The 9,737-nt window shown below is 41.4% G+C and overlaps 1 pseudogene; it reads right to left on the reverse strand.

Annotated features, from left to right (window-relative positions):
• Positions 1–238: 238 nt before the first annotated feature.
• LOC124968115 (olfactory receptor 7A10-like) lies at positions 239–1,021 on the reverse strand (annotated as a pseudogene).
• Positions 1,022–9,737: the final 8,716 nt, after the last annotated feature.

The raw sequence follows: 9,737 nt of genomic DNA on the forward strand, positions 1-9,737 counted from the left end.
ACTTCTGACACAAGGGTGGGAATGAGTTTGGGTAAACAGGAAATGACAAAGGAAGATATTTCTTTAAAGACCACAAAGGACAGAAAGCCTGGTCAAGATGGGTACTTTCATTGAATGGGAGAGCTGATTTCAAAAAAACAGAGACTATGGGACCTAAAAGGATGAAGTTTTCATTCTACAATCTCATCAAAGAATTAGTGTCAGACTCAAAGATAGAGTCCCAAAAGCACAGGCAAGTCTACTGAGGTGGATCAACTGATTCTTTCCCAGGTGTGCTCCCAAGGAGTCCCCTAGGAGCCCCCTTGATGTCTTTATAACTCACACTGTAGATGGAGGGGTTCAGCATGGGGGTGTCCAGTGTGGACATCAAAGAGGCAGTTGAACGTGAGTTTTGGGTCACAGCAAAACTAAGGTAAACTCCGAGGACTGTGAAATAAAATAAGGAGATCACGGAGAGGTGAGAAGCACAGGTTGAGAAGGCTTTGTACCTGCCCTGAGCTGATGAGATTTTCCAGATGGAGGACACTATCTTGGAGTAGGATTAAAGGATGCAGGTGAGGGGGCCACCTCCTAGCAGCAGAGCTGTGATATATGTCATCATGTCATTAATAAAGGTATCAGAGCAGGCATGGTGGACCACCTGATTTAGTTCACAGAAAAAGTGAGGGGCTTCCAAGTCTGTGCAGAAGGACAATCGTAATACCATGAAACTATGCAACAAGGAAATCAGGACGCTCATGATCCAGCATGGTAGAACCAACAGTCTGCAGAGCTGGTGGTTCATGATGACCACGTAGTGCAGGGGATGACAGATGGTCACATATCTGTCGTAGGTTATCACGGTCAGCAGAAAGCTATCCAGTCCTGAAAACAGAAATAAGAAGGACATCTGGGTGATGCAGCCTGCATAGGTAATGGCCTTGCTCTGTGTCTGGATATTCAGCAGCATCTTTAGGATGGTGGTGGAGGTGGAGTAGATGTCCACAAAGGACAGGTTGGAGAGGAAGAAGTACATGGGCATATGCAGGTGGGAGTCTGAGATGGTGGCCAGGATGATGAGCATGTTCCCCAGCACAGTGACCAAGTATATGGACAGAATTAGCCCAAAGATAAGGGGCTGTATTCCTGCTTGCTCTGAAAATCCCAGAAGAAATTCTGAAAGTTGTGTTTCATTTTTTGGTTCCATGTGTCTGATATGACTACCAAAATAGAGAACAAGAACAGGACGCAAGAAAGCATTACACACCTGTCACAATGCTACTTATTTTGTCTGTGTGTGTGTACATGCACATGCTGGACATCAAACTCCTGTTAGGCAAGAGCTGTACCTCTGAGCTATGCAGCACCCTCAATCTTCTACAGTAATTAACATCTGCCTTTTGTGCATGAATCTTGTCCCCTTTATGGTACTAATTGTCTTATGTTTGATTAGAAATTTGTGTCTCATGTTCAGCATCTACTCAAAGATCATGTATTCAAGAAGTATTTAAAGTTTTTATTAGTGCATTGTAGTTATACATAATATTAGTGCATTATAGTTATACATAACATTGCGGTTCACTGTGACATAGTCATACATGAATAGAATACAAATTGCTCCAATGCAATTCCCAGCACTTCCTTCTGCCTTCCTTTCTCCCTCCTGGTTGTCTTAACTTAACTGGTCTTCCATCTATTTACTTATAGATTTTAAAATTAGTGCTCTGTAGATATACACGAAGCTCAAATTCACAGTGGTGTATTCATGTACATAGCATTCATGTGATAGCATAATTTGGTCAGCTTTATTCCACCATTCCTCCCTTTTCCCAACCCCCTCCCTCTCCTTCAATCCCCTTCCTCTGCTTCTCTGATCTCTCTTCTATTTTCATGGGATTCTCCCCTATTTCCCCTAGGTGCACCTCTTAAAGCACCTCTCTGAAGACCAACGCTTTAACACTTGGGCATTTGGAGAACATTCAAGATGCAAACTACAACAGGTGCAATAAGAAGATAGAAAGGAGAGAGTGGGAGTTTCAAGATGGCAGACTATAGGGCGGCTGCATTTCATGTTGCTCCAGGACGCAAGATTCAAAAGAGGAGATAGTGAGAGTCTTGGGACCAACTCAAAGCCGCCGGGTGAGTCTCTCCCATTGGGGAGGCATCCCGCATGGGGCGGTAGCCCCAGAACGCAGGGATGTGAAGTAGAGTTGCTCGGTGAGACACCCCTCCCCCCGGTGGAGCGGTAATCAGGGACAACTGGGATCATTGGAGAGGAGGTGGCTCAGCACAGCGCTTGGACTTGGAGCAACCACTGGGGCTCTGGGCGGCGGCCTGAGGAGGAGCTGCGTGGCGAGCTGTTTGGACTCAGAACGATCGCTTCTGAACACCGGGGGAGGGGGGTTGACCGAATGAAGAGGAGAAGCGCATCGGGTCGCTTGGTCTAAGGTGTGACTGCATCAGAGCCACAGGCGGGTGCCAGAGGAGGAGCTACGTGGCGAGTTGTTTGAACTCAGAACAAGCCCTTCTGAACACCGGGAGGTTGCCCAGAGGAAGAGGAGAAGTTCAGCTGGTCGCTTGGTCTAGGAATGACTGCATCAGAGCCACAGGTGGTTGCCAGAGGAGGAGGCAAGTGGTGAGTTGATTGGACTAAAAGTGACCGCTCCGGAACACCGGTGGCCTGCCTGGAGGAGGAGCGAGGTGGGTCACTTGGTCCTGGAGCCACAGCTCCTGAACACCCGGGGGGCTACCCTGAGGAGGAGGAGGAGGAACAGGGCGGGTCACTTGGACTTGGAGTGACTGCCTAGGGCTACGGGCGGTTGGCGGGAGGAGGAGACGCGAACTGAGTTGCTTGAACTCCTAGTGACTACGTCGGAAATCGGGCCGCTGTCTGGAGGAGGAGGTGTGTATCGGGTCTCTGGGTATCGGAGCTATTGTATGGGGCTCCAGGTGGCGGCTCAGAGGAGGGGCTGCATAGCCAGGCGATTAGGTGCAGAGCAGGGTCCCAGGACCTAGGCGGCTTCTTGCTGGAAGAGCCGCACAGAGAAACGCCTAGGGGCGGAGCGAAGTTTCCAGGACTGTGGGCAGATTCTCTGAGGAGAGGCAGCCTAGGGAGACTCGCCTGCGAAGGGTGAGGCTCCCAGGCCCAGGAAGTAGGTCCGGGCCACTGGGAACGTTGCAGAGGAAGACAGCCTAGCCCAGGCGGTAGTTGTAGATTGAGGGGAACCTCTAGGAGGGGAACTGACCAGCGAGACCTCCCCACCGGATGAGTCTTCCCTGCCAGGTGAGGTTTTCCCACAGGGACGGTAAAACCAGAGACACAGGCACAAACAGGCCTTGCCTCAGCCCGCAGCCTAGTTCCCCTTTGGATGACCATTGGTCAACAAGAGGAGGCACCTCTGCCCACTATCAGGGAATATACGCCACCTGAGGTTCACCACCCCTAGAGAGGCAGCGTCTTCGTGAAGCTCCGCATTATCAACTTCCTCCAATACTTCAGGCTACTGAAGGATAAGACGGGATATACTAGCAATCTTCAGGGACATTATAAGTAGATAGAGGAAATATGCAATTTCTTAATGACCCACTGATTCCCGAACAATATGAGAAAACAAGGGAAGAAAATGTCCCAAACAAATCTAGATGTTACATCAATAAAATCCAACAACAGCATGGCAGAAGAAATGACAGAAAGGGAGTTCAGAATGTACATAATTAAAATGATCAGGAACCAAACGATGAGATGAAAGAGCAAATGAAAGCATTGAATGATCACACTAATCGACAGTTAACAGAGCAAATTCAGGAAGCAAAAGATCATTTCAATAAAGAGTTAGAGATATTGAAAAAAAAACAAACAGAAATCCTTGAAATGAAGGAAACAATAAACCAAATTAAGAACTCCATAGAAAGCATAACCAAAAGGATAGAACACCTGGAAGACAGAACTTCAGATATCGAAGACAAAATATTTAACCTCGAAAACAAAGTTGAACAAACATAGAAGATGGTAAGAAATCATGAACAGAATCTGCAAGAACTACGGGATATCATGAAAAGGCCAAATTTGAGAATTATTGGGATTGAGGAAGGCTTAGAGAAACAAACCAAAGGAATGAACAATCTATTCAAAGAAATAATATCAGAAAATTTCCCAAATCTGAAGAATGAAATGGAAAATCAAGTCCAAGAGGCTTATAGGACTCCAAATACACAAAATTACAACAGACCCACACCAAGGCACATTATAATGAAAATACCTAACACACAAAATAAAGACAGAATTTTAAAGGCTGTGAGAGAAAAGAACCAAATTACATTCAGGGGGAAACCAATACGAATATCAGCAGATTTTTCAATCCAGACCCTAAAAGCTAGAAGGGCCTGGAACAACATTTTTCAAGCTCTGAAAGAAAATGGAAGCCAACCAAGAATCTTATACCCAGCAAAACTTACCTTCAAATTTGATGATGAAATAAAATCGTTCCATGATAAACAAAAGCTAAAAGAATTTACAAAAAGAAAGCCAGCATTACAGAATATTCTCAGCAAAATATTTCATGAGGAAGAGATAAAAAACAAAGAAGCAAATCAGAAAAGGGAGGAATTATCCGAAAGGAACTGTCAAATAAAGGAGGAACCAAGATGTGTCAAAAATAAATAAATAAATAAATAAAATGTTAAATATGAACCAAATGACCAGGAATACAAATCATATCTCAATAATAACCCTGAATGTTAATGGCCTGAATTCATCAATCAGAAGACATGGACTGGCAGATTGGATTAAAAAGAAAGATCCAACAATATGTTGCCTGCAAGAGTCTCACCTCATAGAAAGATACCCATAGACTAAAGGTGAAAGGATGGGGAAAAACATACCATGCACATGGACTCAGCAAAAAAGCTTGAGTATCCATCCTCATTTCAGATAATGTGGACTTCAAGCCAATGTTAGTCAGAAGGGATAAAGAAGGACATTTCATACTGCTTAAGAAAAGCATAAAACAGCAAGATATAACAATCATAAACATCTATGCCGCAAACAGTGGCTCATCCATGTATGTTAAACAAATCCATCTCAATTTTAGAAACCAAATAGACCATAACACAATAATACTAGGTGATTTTAACACGCCTCTCTCACCACTGGACAGATCTTCCAAACAAAAATTGAACAAAGAAACCATAGATCTCAATAACACAACCAATAATTTAGACTTAACAGACATTTATAGAATATACCATCCAACCAAGAGCGAATACACTTTCTTCTCAGCAGCACATGGGTCCTTCTCTAAAATAGACCATATATTATGCCACAAAGCTAATGTCAGCAAATACAAGAAGATAGAGACACTACCTTGTATTCTATCAGATCATAATGGATTGAAGTTAGAAATAAATGAAAGAGTAAAAAACAGAAACTACTCCAACACCTGGAGATTAAACAATATGCTATTATATGATGAATGGATAACAGAAGATATTAGGAAGGAAATTAAAAAAATTTTAGAGGTAAACGAGAACAAAGAAACATCATATCAAAATCTCTGGGACACTATGAAAGCAGTACTTAGAGGAAGATTTATTTCATGGAGCGCATTTAATAAAAGAAGTAAAACTCAACAAATAAACGACCTAACACTACAGCTCAAAGCCCTAGAAAAAGAAGGACAGACCAACACCAAAAGTAGTAGAAGACAGGAAATAGTTAAACTCAGAGCTGAAATCAACAAAATTGAAACAAAAGAAACAATTGGAAAAATTGACAAAATAAATAGTTGGTTCTTTGAAAAAATAAACAAAATTGATAAATCTTTAGCCACACTAACAAAGAGAAGACGAGAGAAAACCCAAATCACTAAAATTCGGAATGAACAAGGAAATATCGCAACAGACACGACTGAAATACAAAACATAATTAGAAGCTATTTTGAAAATCTATACTCCAACAAAGTAGAAAATTTCGAAGACAACAACAGGTTTCTAGAGACATATGAATTGCCTAAACTAAACGAGGAGGACATATACAATTTAAATAGACCAATTTCAAGTAATGAAATAGAAGAAGTCATCAAAAGCCTACCAACAAAGAAAAGTCCAGGACCAGATGGTTTCTCAGCCAAGTTCTACAAAACCTTTAAAGAAGAGCTCATTCCAATACTCCTCAAAGTATTCCATGAAATAAAAGAGGAGGGAACCCTCCCAAACTCATTCTATGAAGCCAATATTACCCTGATACCTAAACGAGACGGAGACACATCGAGGAAATAAAATTTCAGACCAATATCCTTAATGAACATTGACGCAAAAATTCTCAACAAAATTTTAGCAAATTGCATACAAAAATATATTAAAAAGATAGTGCACCATGATCAAGTGGGTTTCATCCAGTGATGCAAGGTTGGTTCAACATCAGGAAATCAATAAATGTAATTCACCATATCATAGACTTAAAGTCAAGAATCACATGATTATTTCGATAGATGCAGAAAAAGCATTTGATAAAATACAGCACCCCTTCATGCTCAAAACACTAGAAAAAATAGGGATAGTGGGAACATTCCTTAACATTGTAAAGGCCATCTACGCTAAGCCCATGGCTAATATCATTCTAAATGGTGAAAAACTGAAAGCATTCCCTCTAAAAACTGGAACAAGGCAGGGATGCCCTCTTTCACCACTTCTATTCAATATCGTCCTTGAAACTCTAGCCAGAGCAATTAGACAGACCAAAGAAATTAAAGGGATACGAGTAGGAAAAGAAGAACTCTAACTATCCCTATTTGCTGATGATATGATTATATACTTAGAGGAACCAGGAAATTCCACCAGAAATGTTTTATATCTCATAAGTGAATTCAGTAAAGTAGCGGGATATAAGATCAATGCACATAAATCTAAGGCATTTTTATACATAAGCGATGAATCTTCAGAAAGAGAAATTAGGAAAACTACCCCATTCACAATAGCTTCGAAAAAAATTAAATACTTGGGAATCAATCTCACAAAAGAGGTGAAAGACCTCTACAATGAGAACTACCGAACACTAAAGAAAGAAATTAAAGAAAACGTCAGAAGATGGAAAGATCTCCCATGTTCTTGGATAGGAAGAATTAATATTGTCAAAAAGGTCATACTACCAAAAATTCTATACAGATTCAATGCAATTCCAATTAAAATCCCAATGATGTACGTTACAGAAATTGAGCAAGCAATTATGAAATTCATCTGGAAGAATAAAAAACCCAGAATACCTAAAGCAATCCTTGGCAGAAAGAGTGAAGCAGGGGGTATCGCAATACCAGATCTTCAACTCTACTACAAAGCAATAGTAACAAAAACGGCATGGTATTGGTACCAAAATAGAAAGATGGATCAATGGTACAGAATAGAGGACACGGACACAAACCCAAATAAATACAATTTTCTCATACTAGACAAAGGGGCCAAAAATATGCAATGGAGAAAAGATAGCCTCTTCAACAAATGGTGCTGGGAGAATTGGAAATCCATATGCAACAGAATGAAACTAAACCCATATCTCTCACCATGCACGAAACTAAACTCAAAATGGATTAAGGATCTCGGAATCAGACCAGAGACCTTGCATCTTATAGAAGAAAAAGTAGGTCCAGAGCTTCAACATGTCAGCTTAGGACCACACTTCCTCAACAGAACTCCCATAGCACAAGAAATAAAAGCAAGAATTAATAACTGGGATAGATTCAAACTAAAAAGCTTTCTCTCAGCAAAGGAAACTATCAGCAATGCAAAGAAAGAGCCTACAGAGTGGGAGAAAATCTTTGCCAATCATACTTCATCTAGAGCACTAATCTTCAGAATCTATAAAGAACTCAAAACCTCTACACCAAGAATGCAAATAATCCAATAGACAAATGGGCTAAGGAAATGAATAGACACTTCACAGAAGAAGATCTACAAGCAATCAACAAACATATGGAAAAATGTTCAAGATCTCTAGTAATAAGAGAAATGCAAATCAAAACCACCCTAAGATTCCATCTCACCCCAATTAGAATGGCGATTATCAAGAACAGAAGCAACAACAGGTGTTGGCGAGGATGTGGGGAGAAAGGTACACTCATACATTGCTGGTGGGGCTGCAAATTAGTGCAGCCACTCTGGAAAGCAGTGTGGAGACTCCTTAGACAACTTGGAATGGAACCACCATTTGACCCAGCTATCCCACTCCTTGGCCTATACCCAAAGGACTTAAAATCAGCATATTACAGAGATACAGCCACATCAATGTTCATAGCTGTTCAGTTCACAATAGCCAGATTGTGGAACCAACCTAGATGTCCTTCAATTGATGAATGGATAAAGAAACTGTGGTATATATATACAATGGAATATTACTCAGCCATAAAGAATGATAAAATTATGGCCTTTGCAGGCAAATGGATGAAACTAGAGAATATCATGCTAAGTGAGATAAGCCAATCTCAAAAAAACAAAGGAAGAATGATATCACTAATAAGTGGATGATGACATATAAAGGGGGGTGGGAGGGGTTAGTGTTAGGGTTAGAGTTAGGTTTAGGGAGGGCGGCAAGAATGGAGGTAGGAAGGACTGTATAGAGGGAAAAGAGGGATGGGAGGGGTGGGGGGAAGGGAAAAAATAACAGAATGAATCAAACAACATTACCCTATGTAAATTTATGATTACACAAATGGTATGCCTTTACGCCATGAACAAACAGAGAAACAACATGTATCCCATTTGTTTACAATAATAATAAAAAGAAAGAAAGAAAGGAGAGAGTGGATGGGGACATTATTTTAGTGCATGTTCAGGGAAGACTAGCAGACAAGGCAATATTTGAACAGAGACCTCAAGGAAGACAACATGGGAACCAGGAGGTATCTGGGACTGGGTGCACCTGAGGAGGAACAGTCAAGGCAAAGTCCCCTGTTTCAGTTCCTCAAGAGTAACAAGAAAGTCATTGTGGTGAGCAGAGTGAGCAAGTGAATGAAGAGAAACCGAGTCAGAGGTGGTGAATGAGCCTGGTATGGCAGCCCACACCCATGGAGGCTGAGGCAGGAGGATTGCAAGTCTGAGGCCAGCATGGGCCACTTAGTGGAACCTCCTTAAATGTAAAAGCAGAATGGCTGGGGGCATGCCTCAGTGGTAGAGTGCTTGCCTAACATGTGCAAGACCTGAGTTTATCCCCAGCACTACAGTCAATCAGTCAAGAAGTTCTGGGTGTTCTCAAGAAACTTACTTCAAACAATAAAAAATCTTTACAGTGAGCACTGAGGGCAGAATTAAGCAGGCCCATGTGGTTAAAATGGAAAGAAAGAAAAGATCTAATGAACTCAGGTTATTCCTGAGAGACAAGGAATCATAAATAAACTCCTTAGCTACAGGTACAGTCCAGCTCCTGTTATATCCCCTCAAAACTCAGCAAAAGCAATAAAAAACAAAAATAAATTTACCTGTGATATAAAAGCCTATCTTTTCAGTGTCAAGAGACATGCAGATTGAACACCCCAACAGGGAAAGGAGAAAAGGGTATAAACCAACAGTCCCAAAGAGATAGAGACAAAGAGCTACTGAACTGAAACATTTCATCTGAAACAATGAAAGTGTGTTTTCCTGTGCTGGTCCACATCTGTTGGACCCACTGACTTTCATGTGGTCTGACAGTGGATCAGGAAAGTCCCTCTCTCCCTTTTCTCAGGGGGCATCTTCTTCTTTTTTATTTTAGTTCTGGGGCTCTGATATTTTTA

Source organism: Sciurus carolinensis, chromosome 17 (assembly GCF_902686445.1).
Source record: "Sciurus carolinensis chromosome 17, mSciCar1.2, whole genome shotgun sequence".
Taxonomy (NCBI): Eukaryota; Metazoa; Chordata; class Mammalia; order Rodentia; family Sciuridae; genus Sciurus; species Sciurus carolinensis.